At 47.5% G+C, this 17,697-nt stretch overlaps 1 protein-coding gene across 3 annotated transcripts in view; it reads right to left on the bottom strand.

Annotated features, from left to right (window-relative positions):
• The window catches only part of LOC147440426 (RNA-binding KH domain-containing protein RCF3-like), a 146,448-nt gene extending 129,175 nt beyond the window's left edge, over positions 1-17,273 (bottom strand). The window contains exons 1-2 of one of the 3 annotated variants that reach the window (XM_086530163.1): positions 17,035-17,271; positions 16,826-16,909 (exon numbers count right to left, since the gene is read on the bottom strand). The gene's annotated coding sequence lies outside the window, so the exon portion shown is untranslated. Of the gene's footprint in view, positions 1-16,825; positions 16,910-17,034 lie in introns of all 3 variants that reach the window. The other 2 variants (XM_086530164.1, XM_086530162.1) reach the window with 2 other exon arrangements.
• Positions 17,274-17,697: the final 424 nt, after the last annotated feature.

Raw genomic sequence — 17,697 nt, 5'->3', positions numbered from 1 at the left:
CCCCAGTCGAACAGTGTACTGAAAGAACAGGATCCAAGGGTGATTGGCTGAAGAGAAGGGCTCTCTCCAAAACCACTCTCCGGGGTCCCACTGCACTCGTGCCAGAGGGCAGCTCTCCCAAGCCCAAAGCCACCAGTGACTTGTCTCAAGATTTGTTGGGTCAGGATCTATAACACAAGTCCTCTCATAGATGCCAACTACCTGGGTCCCATATCCTCTGAAAACAGCACTTCTCAACCTGTGGAGCCTCTATTGAGACTTTGTGTAGGCGATCCTCTCCCTCCATCTCAAAAAACATGGGGGGGGGTACAGACTCCGAGCAAGCACGAACTGCAATAAGGACCTCCAGTCGTGTGAAGGCCCCCATCCATCGGGGAGCTGTTGTCTGTAGGGTGAGCCAATCAGCTAGTAAAGCCTCCATAATGTCTTGGCACATGCTCTGCCCTCTCATGCCTCGCAGCTAGATGCTGTGTGTCTCCTCGGAACCTGAGAACTTAAGCCAGTCGCCAAGAGTGCGTGTTGGGCCCTCTGCCATGGGACCCCAAGAAACATGAGGCCTACTACCAACCAGGTGGCCTCTCTGAGTGCTAAACATAGGGTTCCAAACTAGGGGCTATCTCAAGCGCTCCTCCGTGCAAGTAACACCGAAGCAAGCTCACAGCAAACCAATCCTCCAACCTCTTGCTCAGACCAACTCTACACATCTCTGAAAAGATCCACGTGATGGAAGGGCTCCTAGGGCCTCCTGCTTGTGGGACTCGATCTCGAAGCCGGTGAAGTAACGAATCCTTCCAGGGCTCCTTCCTTGGAAGCGATCCTCTGACAACAAACTTCCCAAGAAGGGCTCTGCTCTGTTGTGTTGGGTCTATGATCCCAAGGCTCCACTCAGAACATGGTAAGGTGATGACCTACCAGGCTACTTTGGCTACTTTGGCATGGGCTAACTGGGTGTCGCGCCCTAACCAAAAAAATTCATGATCAGCCTCTCTAGCTAGCTGATACAGAGCTCAAGAAGATCGAGCAAGACGTCATGTACCACATAGTAGCCAACAACGCTTTGTTGGCCACCACAACTCTGTCTGCCAAAGAGAGCCCGAGATCCAATGCAGCAACTTCCTCCTAATGGATAGGAGGAGGGGAGCAGTCTGCTGCAACCCAAATAGCGAATTGCAGTCCTTGGGGGAATCCATCTAAAACCCTCACCTGGCGACCAATCAGGAGTAGGAGCACTGCCAACCCAGAAAGCTATTGTCTTCCTCTTGAATCAATGCTCCTGATGCACAACAAAACACCTCAAGGGCCTACTCACACCTATGCAGATTGGCCTCCTGGCCCTCCAAGTACAAGATTGAGTCGTCGGTAAACTCAGCATCAAGTAGCTCATCTGCCCTAATAGGGAGCTCTAGACCACGCAAGCCCAACTTGAGAAGTCAAGAATCTGCTCATCGTCTCAGCATAGACCAAAAAAAGGAGGGGCTAGAGGGCAACCCTGTCTAACCGAACGCATGAGCATGAAGCGTTCCCCTCTTCCCCTTGCCAAGAGCACTTGATTGTGCGCACGCCTATAGAGAGCTGACCCACCTCTTATCCAAGCATCTGAGAAACCCATCCTGCCTAGAGTGCCCTCTACGAAGTCCCAATCCACCTTGTCGGAGGCCTTTTCAAAATCGAGCAGTATCACCAGATCCTCTCTACGGAGACGGGCGAGGGTAGACACCTCCCAAAAAGTGAAAATGTTGTCAAGGATACTACACTCCTTGACAAAACTTGTCTGGGTCCCATATATAATGCTCTCAAGTAGTGGTTGAATCCTCAAGCTCACAGCCTTTGCCAGAATTTTGTAGGATGAGGATAGTGATGGGTCGTCACTGTCGAATCTCATCTAAGGAGCCTTCCTCCTTGGGAATAAGGTAGATCATGCCCTCACTTGTCACGTGACACATCCGACCCTATGTGTCCGTGGACAAGCTACAGCATGACGGGGGTTCAGTTCAGTCAAGTCAGTCTAGAATAGGAAGTGATCAGGCACTTTTGTGAGTCTGTTCGCAGACCGTGCATGTCCAGACACTTAGAGTAGAGGATATGAGACACTCGTAGATGCATATCCTCTGGTTGCACACAGCATGATCATCAGCATTACCATCAGAATCCATCAAGAGCATTTTCCAGAGCATTAGACCTATTTCCCTATTTTTGACAATTTTCACTTAATATTTTAAGTGACTTTTGTTGGAAACTAGGTAGGGGAATTTTAGCAAGTAAGTATATAAGAAAACCTAGCACTAGCACAATCTGGCAGAGGCAGTAGGAACTTCGCTTTTAACAGGCACCTTCTCAGCAAGACCACCTTCTCACAACAGACCTAGCGTTTTCAGCCCATCTAAAAGCCTAGCATTTTTTGCAGGACAGATCAGCCCTAGCGTTTGCATCGTAGATCAGCCCCGACGACAGCAAGATAGCAGATCAGCCCTAGCGTTAGCAGATTCCACAGCAACACAACAGATCAACCCTAGCATTAGCAAATTTCTCCAACAGGAGAGAACCAGCCCTAGCGTTTTTGGTTTGCAGATCAGCCTCGGTGTTTTGCAGATTCATAGCAACGGAACCTCAGTAAGCACCAGCGTTTTCCGTTTTCAGCAGTCAAACATCGCAGTAGAAGTCCCAAACCTCGCAGATCTCACCTTCCCGCAGCATATCCTCGCCGCACGATCACATCAGCCACAATTTGCAAATTCAGCCCGGAAAACGCAAATTTCAGCATCTGCGTTTTCAGCGCGTCGTCGTTGCATCGTCATCGTCACCAACATAGAATCAAAAAATTCAACAAATAAAGATTTGCAGATTTCAGCCTTTAGCATTTTCAGATTTCAACCCGTCTCCTCGTCGTCCTCATCGTCGTCGACATCGTCGGCAAGTCCAAGCATAGTAGAGACTTGTGCAATCAATAGTAGACCGCTCTCGCCATACACAGTGGGGCCTTCGGAGGAGGGTTTGACAGCATTCTAGTGTCATATTCTTCTCTCTCTCTCTCTCTCAGTCTCAACACCTTCATTCACAGTGTTTATCCACTTTGTTTGTGATCATTTGCACTCTCTCACTAAAGGAACGGAAGGCTCTCCCTTCCGTAAGTAAATGCAAGGCCGACTACCAACCAAGTGGCCTCTCTCAGTGCTAACCATGGGGTTCCAAACAAGGGGCTGTCTCAGGCGCTCCTCCGTGCAAGTAGGCTGACGCTGCTCCAGGCCTCGCCGCAGTTGCTCCCAGGATTGAAGCAGACTCACAGCGAAGCGGTCCTCCAGTCTCCTGCTCAAGCCAACTCTGCGCATCTCTGTGAAGATCCATCGAGTCGAGAGTCGCCATAGGCGTCCAGCCTGACTCTCACAAACGGGACGCATAGCAATATAAAAATTTATCACTTAATATTGAAGCCAGAGGATATAGAGAGAAATAGATAGAGAGAGAGAGAGAGAGAGATAAAGTGAGAAGATAGACACAGTACTCGGGACCAGAAGATGGGATGGTCCCCCCCCCCGTAATAGTATCTTTATTACTGAGGAGAAGTCTATACAAGCACTTGAACCGAACGTATTACCGCGTTCGTTCTAGAATAAGACTCGATGGTTCCTGGAAGCCTTAGCTTCCGATTCCTAGGGCAAAACCCTATTCCAAGGAACTTCCGTTCCTTGTTCCAAATCCTTGAGAACCAAGGTTCTCGCCTCTGGATCTCACCTTCCAGACTCAGGGCATGACATCCCTGCAACTCTTTTCTAACTCTGTTTCCAGAGTCCTCTTCCTGCAGATTAACTCCGCTTTCCTGGACACGAAGTCCTTCCCTTGGGAATATCAACTTCTGGATCACATCTCGAGAGTCTACCTCTCTTCGATCCGTGGATCTGCTTCCCAAACTTGGGTACGAAACCCTTGGGCTGATCTGGCTCTAGTTCCTCAGAGCGCTTTTCTCGTGCAGAGGCTCATGCCTTCCTCTGCTCCTACTCCCTCACGAAGAGGAAGTACACCTGCAATCAAATACTCAGAGATCATAACATGAAAATCGTTACCTTCAAAGTCTCGATGCTCGAAACGCAACTCGGTTCTCGAAAAACAATTCCCCGGAAGAGATCTCTACATAGAAAATCCTCTCTTCCAATCTTACACACAGAAGAGGTGTTCTCGGGTTCCTTCTCGTAAATCAGCCCCGTCTACGACATTTATGGGCTGAAAACAGAGAAAAACAGCAACTTCTTGCGATGGAAACACGCTCCGTAGGCACTTCTTCGCGAGGGAACTCGCGCATTGAGTCTTGGCGACATCTGGTACACTTGGGGCAGCCATGGGCATCACCGGCAACGTCTTCTTTACGGCTGAAATCTGCAGCAGCATCTCCTCCTTGCAAAGATTGGTCTTCCCCTCTGAGTGAGGGCATGTGATGCTTTTATAGCTCCTAGCCACGGGCACGAATAGCTGCTCGCGTAGAGATCGCGGCCTTTTTTTTTTTTTTTTTTTTTTTGCTGTTCTGCCAGAAAAAGAGAGAGAGAAAACGCTGGCTGATCTGTTGCCTTATTTATCAGATGGCTGCCCACTTATCAAGTGGGCGGCCGCCGTATTTTAAAAAAAGTCTGAACCTGCCCAAAAACTCAATAAAACCTTATAAGTTAAAAACAATGCTTTCACAGCACTTCCCAGGCGTCCCTGGATGCAATCACATGCAAAGTTGCAATGCAGACATAGACTTCCTCGCGGGAAAGCATCTGCTTTCTCGAAAAGCAATCCCGCTTTCTCAAAAAACATCTGTTTTTCCTCAAAGTTTCCTCTGAACCCATCTTCATTCAAGTGCTTGCTTTTTCTTGTGCACAATTCTAACACAGTTCGGAATTTCCTCCCGACTATGGATATTCCCTTTCCGATGCACCCGTCACCCACCTTGTGACGCATCCCGAATACCCATCACCTAGTCCTTTCCTACCGAACTTACGGTACAATCTCCTTCACGATGCTCTATGTCACCCATCCTATGACGCATCAGAGATGTCCGTTCCAGGATGGTCGGATACTTCTTTCCGATGTGACGCATCAGAAGTACCCGTTCCTGGTGGCCTTACAGATATTCCCGTTCTCAGTGTTCCCGTCATTACTTTAAATGACGCACTAGGAATACTCTGTACTCGGATGTCTCCAATGAGAAAAGCCCTCTCACTTAAAATTCCAATAATTCATTTAGAATTATTTTTCCTTGGTGTTCCAAGCGAGAAAACCCTCACTTATAAATCCAATAATTCATTTAGAATTATTTTTCTATAAGATAAAGCTAATTTAGCAACATCCCTCTCACTTATAAACAGTTGTCCTCAACTGTAGAGGTCCAACTGAACTGCCGGGGAGAAACCGGAAAAAAATCCAAATCTTGCTCAATGGTTAGTTGAGCTGGTCCTTTCTTAGTAGAGAACTTAGAAATTAAATTAAACAAAAATTCAATAATTCAGTACTTACCTTACCAGTTCATGTCCTTCCTCTAGTACCTCGAGGATATCCTTCACCATTCATTAATCTTACGAGCCATGTAAGAACTCGTCATTCGCGTCTTTCCAAGAATCTGTTAACTCAATTCCACCTTCTCAATCCCCAGAAGAATCATCCTCCTAAAAATAAATTTAGGTCTATGTCCTTGTGCATAACCTTGCGCTATTAGTCCTGAGGATATTAAACCTCTTGTTTCCTCCCACATAGGGAATGCCCAAATCATAAGAGTATTAATCTTGATGTCTTTCTTTCACAATTTACGATCACCTTAAAGAAGGTTCTTGTTCCGGGCCGTCGCTCAACATAGGCGAACGGTTCCAATCCGAAGATTCCTTGTGCACGACGACACTTCCTTCCAATCTTATTCTCCTGCGAGTTGTTACCACTAGCAGTGTTTTCCCGACGCCCATTAACGTCTCTTCCTTACAAAATCAGCAAAAATGATTCACCTTGCAAGCATCAATGACGACTTGCAAAATCTCAGGCAGATAGGATTCTAGCCATAGCATTTTCTGAACGTACGTTCAAACCCGGTTCACAATAGAGCGAACCCTCTTTGATTCTCAAGGATGTTCTCCCATATGTAATTCTTACCATTTTGAAACGGTTGGCGAACTATATTCTTACGAACATAATAGTTCGAATTTCTTCCAGCAGCGTGTAAATGCTACTTGACCTGTTCATGGAGAAACATATACCGCAACCAAAAGTTGCTACTGTAATGGTAAAAGCACATAGCGTACTCAATGATCAACGACCATCGGAAAACCTCTTCTCCGTAGATTCCTTCTACCAAACACATCTCAAATAGAGATTCTCGTGTCGGAATATTCTTGCGCGCAAAAAGGCGCTCAAGAGAGTATAACAAACTCTCGTCCAGTTCCTTGGCATAGGTCTGCATCTTCGTGTGTTATCCATGTACTCAAAAGTGTACATAATTCTTAAGTTGTGTTAAAGTTTCGGTGAACCTGGGAAATTACCTTCCCTTCATAAGATCCTTAGAGCGAAGACGCTCAACTTGATGATCACTTGGCTCGATCTTAGAGGAAAACCCGCTCATCAAATAATCTAGGATTTAAATCCTTGGATTCCTCAAGCACAGGCCGTAGTCGTCGCTTGTTCCTTCCCTCCTAAAGAGAGTGTTCATTCACTTGTGCAAAAAGCACTACCATATCTTCCCTTACCGTGTAGGGGGTGTTGGCTTAAAGAGTACTCAAGCTTCATGAAAGCTTTTCTTTGCTTGAAAGCTCAGAATGGTTCCTTCATAATTTCCTACCCGCAGTAGCAGGTAATCTGTTCGAGAATTACCGGATACCAGATCAATAGTTGACCTTCCGGCTAGTTAAGCAAACCAATTCATCTCCAAAAACAATGTTTCAGTTTGATCCTTCTCTCATAAACACTCGAGAGTGATAGTCCCGGTTAGACACAACCATATCTTGTGCAAAAGAGCAAACAAGCACAATGCACTTTATGATTTCCTCAAAGATGTAACTTTGATTGAAAACCTGCCCTCTCACTTAAAGTTCGAGGGTCTTCTATCAAGAACTCAGGAGTTAGATTGAATTCCCTTACTCCAAACTTTCTGTGTTCAATGATTCCCGTCCCACTACAGGGATTGGATTCTGTGTACACTAAGGTGTACACTTTCAGCTTTTATTGGTGAGTCTACCATCTGCTGCAAAGTATTTTGCAGATGCGTCTACAAAATTCGGGCAAAAGTCCTTTGTTGAATTTCTTCATCTTTCCTTCCTCAGAGAGGATCGAGAGTGGAGCTACCTTGGCAAGAGTGAACCACTACTTGCTTTGACTCACTCGTGTTCCTATTGGGCAAACCCATCCCAATCTTCTTGGATGCCTTCCTCAAAGTGTAGAGGAAAAAAAATTTGTCGAAAAATTCAGCCTTGAATTGAATCCAAGTCTTGTTGTAAGTTCCTTGCAGAGCTTTGGTATACCACCAAGTACTTGCAATCCCCTTGAGGTGTTTGGTCACAATACCTCACCTTCGACGCTTCTCAGAAATTGCCGTTTGCAAAGGCAACTTCAAACTGTCGAATGAAAGTAGTAGCTTTCAGGACATCTTCCCTTCCGTCAAAAGTATCAAACTTGACTGGAGTGTTCCCAGGTCTAAAGACCTTCTTCATATCCTTCCCGAAATGACGGGATTTCTTGGCTATGGTTATGGTTTGATGTTCATGGATATTTTCTGGATTCTAAAGGATCTTGAGCATTCGGCTCCTTGGAGTCTCTAGGTTCTTGAGCATCATGCTCTTGTCGCCTTCTCAGAGAATCCCAAGTCTTGTGTCGACTTCTTGCAGAGAGAAAAAAAAAAATTCCCAACTCTGCGAGCTTTTCCTGCAGGACTTAGGTTTCTGCCTCCTTACTTCTCTCTTGGCTTGTCATGGCTTCTTCCCGTATCTTCCTAGAGTCGTCCTCCTTTACAGAGAAAGAGAGGAGACCATGCTCTGATACCACTGTCACAAACAGGAGCGCATAGCAATATAAAATATACTCGGATAAATAAAATTTATCACTTAATATTGAAGCCAGAGGATATAGAGAGAAATAGATAGAGAGAGAGAGAGAGAGAGATAAAGTGAGAAGATCGACACAATACTCGGGACCAGAAGATGGGATGGTCCCCCCCCGTAATAGTATCTTTATTACTGAGGAGAAGTCTATACAAGCACTTGAACCGAACGTATTACCACGTTCGTTCTAGAATAAGACTTGATGGTTCCTGGAAGCCTTAGCTTCCGATTCCTAGGGCAAAACCCTATTCCAAGAAACTTCCGTTCCTTATTCCAAATCCTTGAGAACCAAGGTTCTCGCCTCTGGATCTCACCTTCCGGACAAGGGCATGACATCCCTGCAACTCTTTTCTAACTCTGTTTCCAGAGTCCTCTTCCTGCAGATTAACTCCGCTTTCCTGGACACGAAGTCCTTCCCTTGGGAATATCAACTTCTGGAGCACATCTCGAGAGTCTACCTCTCTTCGATCCGTGGATCTGCTTCCCAAACTTGGGTACGAAACCCTTGGGCTGATCTGGCTCTAGTTCCTCAGAGCGCTTTTCTCGTGCAGAGGCTCATGCCTTCCTCTGCTCCTACTCCCTCACGAAGAGGAAGTACACCTGCAATCAAATACTCAGAGATCATAACATGAAAATCGTTACCTTCAAAGTCTCGATGCTCGAAACGCAACTCGGTTCTCGAAAAAAAATTCCCCGGAAGAGATCTCTACATAGAAAATCATCTCTTCCAATCTTACACACAGAAGAGGTGTTCTCGGGTTCCTTCTCGTAAATCAGCCCCGTCTACGACATTTATGGGCTGAAAACAGAGAAAAACAGCAACTTCTCGCGATGGAAACACGCTCCGTAGGCACTTCTTCGCGAGGGAACTCGCGCATTAAGTCTTGGCGACATCTGGTACACTTGGGGCAGCCATGGGCATCACCGGTAACGTCTTCTTTACGGCTGAAATCTGCAACAGCATCCCCTCCTTGCAAAGATTGGTCTTCCCCTCTGAGTGAGGGCATGTGATGCTTTTATAGCTCCTAGCCACAGGCACAAAGCTGCTTGCGTAGAGATCGCGGCCGTTTTTTTTTTTTTTTCAAAAATTTTTTTTTCTTTTTTTTTCCCGTTCTGCCAGAAAAAGAGAGAGAGAAAACGTTGGCTGATCTGTTGCCTTATTTATCAGATGGCTGCCCACTTATTAAGTGGGCGGCCGGCGTAGTTTAAAAATAGTCTGAACCTGCCCAAAAACTCAATAAAACCTTATAAGTTAAAAACAATGCTTTCACAGCACTTCCCAGGCATCCCTGGATGCAATCACATGCACAGTTGCAATGCGGACATAGACTTCCTAGCAGGAAAGCATCTGCTTTCTCGAAAAGCAATCCCGCTTTCTCAAAAAGCATCTGTTTTTCCTCAAAGTTTCCTCTGAACCCATCTTCATTCAAGTGCTTGCTTTTTCCTTGTGCACAATTCTAACACAGTTCGGAATTTCCTCCCGACTATGGATATTCCCTTTCCGATGCACCCGTCACCCACCTTGTGACGCATCAGGAATCCCCATCACCTAGTCCTTTCCTACCGAACTTACGATACAATCTCCTTGACGATGCTCTATGTCACCCATCCTATGACGCATCAGAGATGTCCGTTCCCGGATGGTCGGATACTTCTTTTCGATGCTCCCTGTCACCCATCCAATGTGACGCATCAGAAGTACCCGTTCCTGGTGGCCTCATAGATATTCCCGTTCTCAGTGTTCTCGTCATTACTTTAAATGACGCACTAGGAATACTCTGTACTCGGATGTCTCCAGTGAGAAAAGCCCTCTCACTTAAAATTCCAATAATTCATTTAGAATTATTTTTCCTTGGTGTTCCAAGCGAGAAAACCCTCTCACTTATAAATCCAATAATTCATTTAGAATTATTTTTCTATAAGATAAAGCTAATTTAGCAACACCTGAGGCACCCTAGCACTAAGCCGCTAAAGCAAGAACTCTTTCCAGGGCTCCTCACCTGGAAGAAGTCCTCTGACGATGGGAAGGGCTCTGCTCTGCTGTGCTGGGTCTATGATCCCCAATCCTCCCTGAGAACAAGGACGAGTGATGACTTGCCATGCCACTTTGGCCCGAGCTATCTGAGTGTCACGCTCTGACCAAAGGAAGTTCTTGATCAACCTCTCTACCTGGCTAATACAAGAACTCGAGAAGATCCAACAAGAAGTGACGTACCACATAGTAGCCAACAACACGTGGTTGGACACTACAACTCTGCCTGACAAAGAAAGTCGTGCGGAGCTCCACTGTAACAACTTCCTCTGGCTGGACAGGAGGAGGGGAGCAATCTACTACTCGGGAGACAAGTCCAAACCAACCTGACAACCCAAGTAACGAACTGCAGTCCCTGGGGGAATCCACTTGAAACCCTCACTCAGCATCCAATCGGGCGTAGGAGCACTACCAACCGAGAAAGCCACTGTCTTTCTCCAGTTGATCAGTGCGCCAGATGCACAACAGAAAGTCTCAAGAGCCTGCTCACACCTGTGTAGGTTGGCCTCCTGGCCATCCAAGTACAAGGCTGAGTCGTCTGCAAACTCAGCGTCCAGTAGCTCATCTTCCCGAATAGGGAGTGCTAAGCCACGTAAACCAACCTGCTATGAAACCAAAAACCTGCTCATCGCCTCAGCAAAGGGCAGCCATGTCTGACCGAACGTGTGAGCATGAAACGATCACCTCTACCTCCTGCTAAAAGCACCTGACTGTGTGCCCATCTGTACAAAGCTGACACCCTTCTGATCCAAGCATCTAAGAAGCCCATTTTGTGTAGAGTGCCCTCCAAAAAATCCCAATCAACTCTGTCGTAGGCCTTCTCAAAATCAAGAAGAAGAATCACCAAATCCTCACCACGGAGCCGCGCAAGGGCAGAGGCCTCCCAAAAAGTAAAGATGTTGTCAAGGATACTACGCTCCTTGACAAAACCTGTCTGAGTTCCATGTATAAAGTTCTCTAGAAGTGGCTGAATCCTCAAACTCAGAGTCCTGGCAAGAATTTTGTAGGCTGAGTTGAGGATGGTGATGGGGCGCCACTGTCGCATCTCAATTAAGGAGCCACCCTCCTTCGGAATGAGGTAAATCAGGCCCTCACTCATGCTGTCAGGCATCTCACCTGTGTGCAAGATGTACTGAAAAGCACTACAAGCCAAGCAAGTCCCAGTACTCTAAGAAGAAGCTAGGAGTCAAGCCATGCTCACCTGGACAGCTACCACGGGGGAGTGCACTAAGAGTCGTGTGCAGCTCCTCTAGCTGTAGAGGCAGCTCAAGCCTCTGACGCATCTCCTCACTCACAAGACAAGGCATCTGTGCCCACACCTGCTCTCTGCATGCATCCTGACACTCTGGCTGGGGCTCTGCAGACAGTAAATCACGGTAGAAGCAACTGCACGCATGTCCTCTAGCTCTGAAGCAACTGACCTGCCGGGCCTCCTCAATTGACTAACCTTGGCATGCGTATGTCGAGGTCCCACTGCCTCAAAGAAAGCGCCTATCACTCTATCACCCACCTGGGTCCCCTGAGATGCCTTTCGATGGAAAGCAAACTCATGGCGCCTCTGCTCTGTGCTGACGAGCTCCTGGCGAGCCTGCTGTAACTGCTCCTTCAACCAAGGACTATCTGGTTGCTGCTCCTGCATCCTCTGCAAGGAAGCAACGCCACGTCGGAGGCGCTGCTGCTCCTCTCTCGCTGCAGTCAGGCAAGCCGAAGACTCTTAAAGAAAGAGCCGACTAAGCTGAGCAAGTCCTGAGGCCACTCTGTCAGCGGGAGAGTCCTGTAAGTCTAAGCTCTCTGTCCAAAGAGCCTCCACTTGCTCTCTGAGCACAGAGCCTGCTGAAACTGGGGCCCTCCTAATCCCTGCACATTCCATGAGATGATCCTCATGGAGTCAGTGAGAGAAAACAGATGCTGCCACAGCAGCCAACCTTGCTATCTTTGAGGCCGGTTTGGATGGGGAGTAATCCGCATCCGAACGACCTCTAGACAAGCGCGCAAGAAGTGACTGTCACGCCCAGGCCCAAGCCGAGCGTGCAGCCAGAAGGGCTATATCCTCTGTCCAAGAATCCTCACGCACAAAAACATAACACGGAGGGCACTGAGTGTCAACAAACAAATGCACCACAATGTGCCTGCAACCCACTGCATCTGGAGGTGTCACGCTGAACTTGGCAAGAGGCCGAAGTGTCTGCACCAAATCTGTCACTGCTAAGTCCCCTGTGTGGTGTGAACTCAGTAGCCTGGGTTTGGAGCCAGTCCAGGACTGTGCTCGGTCCACTCTGTGATATCCCTACCACACAACGGAAAGGAGAAACCCACAAGGGCCTCACTGCCTCTAGCTGCAAGAAAGAGAACGTGGACTCGAAAGCTGGCCTCCTCCAAGTCGGGAGAGAAATCACCCAGAAACCGAGTGAAGCTGTAGTCGAAGAAATCCCAACGTCTACGAATGTCGAAGATAGTCAGACCTCTGGGGACCGCTGCAAAGGGAGAATTGAGCACCAAAAAAGGCGGCCTCAAGTGGGGCTATCCCTCTCGAGCCACACGGCTCGTAGTGAAAGCACTACCAAGAGAACACCTTGCGGCAGCAGCGTGTCCAGTACACTGCGTTTGAGGAGTGGCGGCCGAAGGGTCGGGAGACGAGGCTGTGGTCCCCATCGAGGATAGAGGACGGGCGGGGGACGAAGGTGGAGGTGGGTTGGGGGGGGGGGGGGGGGGCGACAACGGCTGAGGGAGGAGGAGGCGGTGGTGGAGGAACACAAGTGGACGGGGCCTCCTCATGCAGGTCCTGAGGAAGGGGGTCAAAACGGTTCCAAGTCAGAACCCAGTTCTGCTGAGCTGCAAAAGGTCGACCACCAGGAGGAGCAGTGGAGTGAGCTCTCCCTTGACAGCGGTGGCCGAGCACCTACTGCCAACCATCAGTTTGTTGGTCACTGGTCTCTGTCGATGTACCAGCCTGTGCATCCTGTGTACCTGGCTGCTTGGCATGCTCAGCCTTGGGAGGCTGCGCATGCGCTGTGGGTCGAGGTCTCCTGCGAGGAGAGGCCTTTGCCATATGGCCCATCTGCCTGCATATGAAACACTCGTTCAGGAGACCCGAATACTCCACACTCTGTCTGATCCATCCCCCACTTACCCTAGGCAGCAGTACCACCTTGGGGAGGGAGTGCGTGTCACAAACGAGAACCCGCACAGTAGGTAGACTTGCGGCCTTGGCCACAACTGAAGCTACCGTGCGTGGAGACTCCAGAAATGTCCCGAACATGGAACCAATCCTGGGTAGGAGGGGATGGTACTCTCGCCTCAGGCGAGGGAAACAGATCGAAATGGGTAAGTCTGCCTCCTCCTCGAGCACGTCTCTAGTAGGGTCAAAATCGTGATGCCAGCGTCGGAAGTAAGCTCGAGCTGCTCTGATGCTGACCGGGCCTCTTGCGAGGGGGGGGGGGGGGGGGTATGCGGGAATGCAAGGGGCAGACGAGCGGGGGGGCTGAGGCGCAGAGGTCGGTTGAAGGCGAGAGAGCTAGGGGCGGGCAGGCTGAGGGCTGAGGCGGGCTGGGGCCGAGGCTGAGGCAGGCAAAGGCGGCGGGCTGGGCTAGATGCGCGCTGGCTGGCAGCGTGGAGTGAAGGGCAGGGCGAAGGCAGCCGGGGGGGGGGAGAGGGGCTGAGGGAGCGTGCACAGGGGAAGGGGTGAAGGCAGTGGCCGTGATTTAGATGGTTTACTTTGTCTGATTATATTTAAGAATCCAATGAACTCTGGATTTGAACAATGACGTATTGAGGTTTTTAATGTGTGGTGTGAAGCTAGTTTCCAAAATGTGGAATTTGTTATTACACATTTTTGGCATATCAAGTCTTTATTTTTACAGTTACATACACAGGCTCTACATGAGACCAAACCTCTTCTCTAGCACACATAATATCATTCGTAACATGATCAGCAGTAAACAAATGCTCAAAATAATATGAAGCTATGTCAAGGACCTCATCAGAACCTGTATGTAATCTGTCTACAGAATCACGTAAGGCTCTAATGGAGGTCCCCTAGGACGCTCTTGGAAGTGGGCAAAGCAATCCTTAATCATCACATCCGCTTTGGATATCCATGTTAAGATCGAAGCATGATGGGCAAATTCGGATTTCTCAATCTGAATGTGACTAAGTGTCTCTTTGGAGTCAACTTCTCGCTTACCTAGAAACTCATGTCCTGGAAACTCCTCAAGCCATCAGCGAATGCAGCTCAAGCAGTCCTGTAGGTCACACTCCTTGCAAAACAGGCTTCGTCCCCGCTCTGCAGTGGTTTGTCCGCAAGCCTCAAAGGACGGAGTGATGCATGTAAGCGAATGAGACATTGGATCTGAAGAAACAGTGCACGTCCAAACATCCTGGATCAACTGAGACAATGAAACATCCTCTCTCTCTCTCTCTCTCTCTCTCTCTCTCTCTCTCTCTCTCTCTCTCTCTCTCTCTCTCTCTCTCTCTCTCTCTCTCTCTCCACACACACACATCTCTACCCCTCTCTCATTCCCTCTCTTCAAGGAAATAAAAGGAACCAAGGTCCCCTAGGACGCTCTTGGAAGTGGGCAAAGCAATCCTTAATCATCACATTGCTTTGGATATCCATGTTAAGATCGAAGCATGATGGGCAAATTCGGATTTCTCAATCTGAATGTGACTAAGTGTCTCTTTGGAGTCAACTTCTCGCTTACCTAGAAACTCATGTCCTGAAAACTCCTCAAGCCATCAGTGAATGTAGCTCAAGCAGTCCTGTAGGTCACACTCCTTGCAAAACAGGCTTCGTCCCCGCTCTGCAGTGGTTTGTCCGCAAGCCTCAAAGGACGGAGTGATGCATGTAAGCGAATGAGACATTGGATCTGAAGAAACAGTGCGCGTCCAAACATCCTGGATCAACTGAGACAATGAAACATCCTCTCTCTCTCTCTCTCTCTCTCTCTCTCTCTCTCTCTCTCTCTCTCTCTCTCTCTCTCTCTCTCTCTCTCTCTCTCCACACACACACATCTCTACCCCTCTCTCATTCCCTCTCTTCAAGGAAATAAAAGGAACCATCTCATGCTAAGTTGCAGTCATCAACGCAAGGAAAGAAGTAGAATTTGTGGAAGTGTAAAACCTAAATCTTCACCATTTCAATTCCGATGCACCTAACTGTAGAAGCTACACCAAAACCAGCCAGAGAGGTGGAAGACTCTTAACTTGATGAAAACTCAAGACTACAAACAATGAGACATTGACATTGAGAACTAGGACAAACTATTTGATTCAGTGAATATACTGTTACAATAGGCTCCTTGTATAGGGGACAAAGAGACATGAATAGTCATGTTCCATCGTGTACAGACACGACTCTTTGGCGAATAGTCACATGTATAGACCGATGGTAGCAACCACTTGACGAAGAGGCACGATCGATTGGCTAAGAGACATAGTAGTTGATCGGCGAAAAGTATGACTATTTTTGTGAACAACCATGTCCATTGAAGAGTGTCTTGACCAATTGAAAATAGAGATGCCCTTGCATAGTCATTCTTCGAATCTGCATCCATGATGACTACAAACTCCTTGTTGGGGTAAAACACCCCTAAAGGAGTCGCCTAGGGGACACGAGAAGGGGTAGAGGTGTAAGGTAAAGTGCAAAGAGAGATGGAGAGAGAGAGAGAGAGAGAGAGAGAGAGAGAGAGAGAGAGAGAGAGAGAGAGAAATGCCAAAATGCCGGTACTACAGGGATGCCCCTAGTTGTGCACTTGACTCTCCATAAAAACCACATGACCCTTACAAATGGGTAAACTGGGATGTGAAGAGACCCAATCCGAGCATTCTCCATAAATTTCCAAAAAGGGCCCTACCAGACACCAAACTAGGCAGGTATCAACCAAGCCAGCAAATAAGGCTGAGCAACACGGAAAATAAGAGAAACTACCTCACATAAGCTGGGCATGGCCACAAAACAACACACTCAATGTAGTAGCACCTCCCCTGAAGAGGTGAAAAATCCTTTTAACACCTTCTCCCAGTTTAATTTATATATGAGTGAGAACATTTTATAAATTGTAGTTAATTCCTCCTCCGGAATGTTCACTCAACATGGCTCAAATCTTTGTCCCTCTTGAAAGTGCTGAATCAGCATGTGCAAGAGGAATGACATATTACGAAAGATTCACTCCCCCATGATTTTCACATCCAAGGGATTCATTGGCTGTGTAGTGCTAACTTAAATGGTCCTTTCCCCACCAGTTGCACGCCAAAGATGTAATATAAGGTGCATCGACCCCCCAAAAACAGCCCACGCTATATGAATGAGAGTGGACGCTATATACAAAGTGTCGACTATAGTTCTTGATAGCGCTCACTTAAAGTGACACATGCTCGTGAGGAGGTGGTAGGGTGAGAAACGTCCCTCATGTGAGCATATGCTTCTACATCAACTCATGAGTAACATGCTTGCAAACGTTCTACTTTCGAACGCATTTCTCTAACTCTCAAAGGTAGCTTCATGCAACATGGAAGTGCAATGGTTGAAAGGGCACACGTTGATGCAAATGCATTTGTTAGAGTGCACACCCTTAAGCATAGTGTATCCTATGTGGATTCCATGAATTAACCGCAATTAACAGCACCAAGTATGCACATCTCTCTAAACGCACAGTGTTCATATGAAATGAAATGCATTACGCAAATGAATCAGTGCAAAAGGCAGACAGTGATGCAAATGCATAGCACATTAATAGGCATATCTTACCCTACAAGGTCCCCGAGGGGGGCATACGTTGATTAGTACAAAAGCAACACTCTTGTTACAACACGTATATGCATTGGGTCAAACCTGCGCATGCATCAAGCAAATATACCATAACAGAATAAGCAATACTACAATGATAAATACAAAAGAGTCAGACAGAAAGCTGACAGAGAGCAAAGAGGAAGCATGCAAAGAGGTAAGATGGGTACCTTGAGATACGGGAAGATTACGAAGGAGGGGTCTTGTTGGGCCTCCTTTGGGTGCTACCTACTTGTGTTTTGCACTCTGCTGTGGATATGGGCCTGTTGCTCTTCTTCGTCGTCCAGCTCTCTTGAAGCTGCTGCGGCGTGTGCTGCAGCTGCATGGTTTATCTGCACTTCCTCCTCTTCGCTACAGCTCTGCTGGAAAAATACCCATTTAAATAAATCGGCGATATGCCGAAAAACCCATTCCTTTTGATGTGCTGACACTCTCTTTCTCCTTTTAGAAACGAACCTCGATAGGTTTTCATCCCGCCGTCCATTTGCGTGATCGGACGGCTATTCTTGCATGCATCCTTCATGTGTAAATCTCGGCAATCCTTTTCATGAATCTCACTTTCGATACGGTCTACGAGAAATGTTAGTTACACATGTCAACCCTTTGCTTTTATAACATTAGGTGTGTATGTAAATCAAGCATGCCTCTTGGACCATGCTCCCACGCCTCAAATCTTGTCCTTCTTGGAAGTGCTCACTCAACATGCATAACTTTATTACTGTGGATTCTCTCTCTCTCTCTCTCTCTCTCTCTCTCTCTCTCTCTCTCTCTCTCTCTCTCTCTCTCTCTCTCACACACATAACCATTTTCACACATCAAAAGTAGAGAAGTGT

The sequence above is a fragment of the Adiantum capillus-veneris genome, chromosome 15 (genome assembly GCF_014529385.1).
Source record: "Adiantum capillus-veneris isolate H3 chromosome 15, ASM1452938v2, whole genome shotgun sequence".
Classification (NCBI taxonomy): domain Eukaryota; kingdom Viridiplantae; phylum Streptophyta; class Polypodiopsida; order Polypodiales; family Pteridaceae; genus Adiantum; species Adiantum capillus-veneris.
This window is presented reverse-complemented; position numbering and strand designations above follow the sequence as displayed.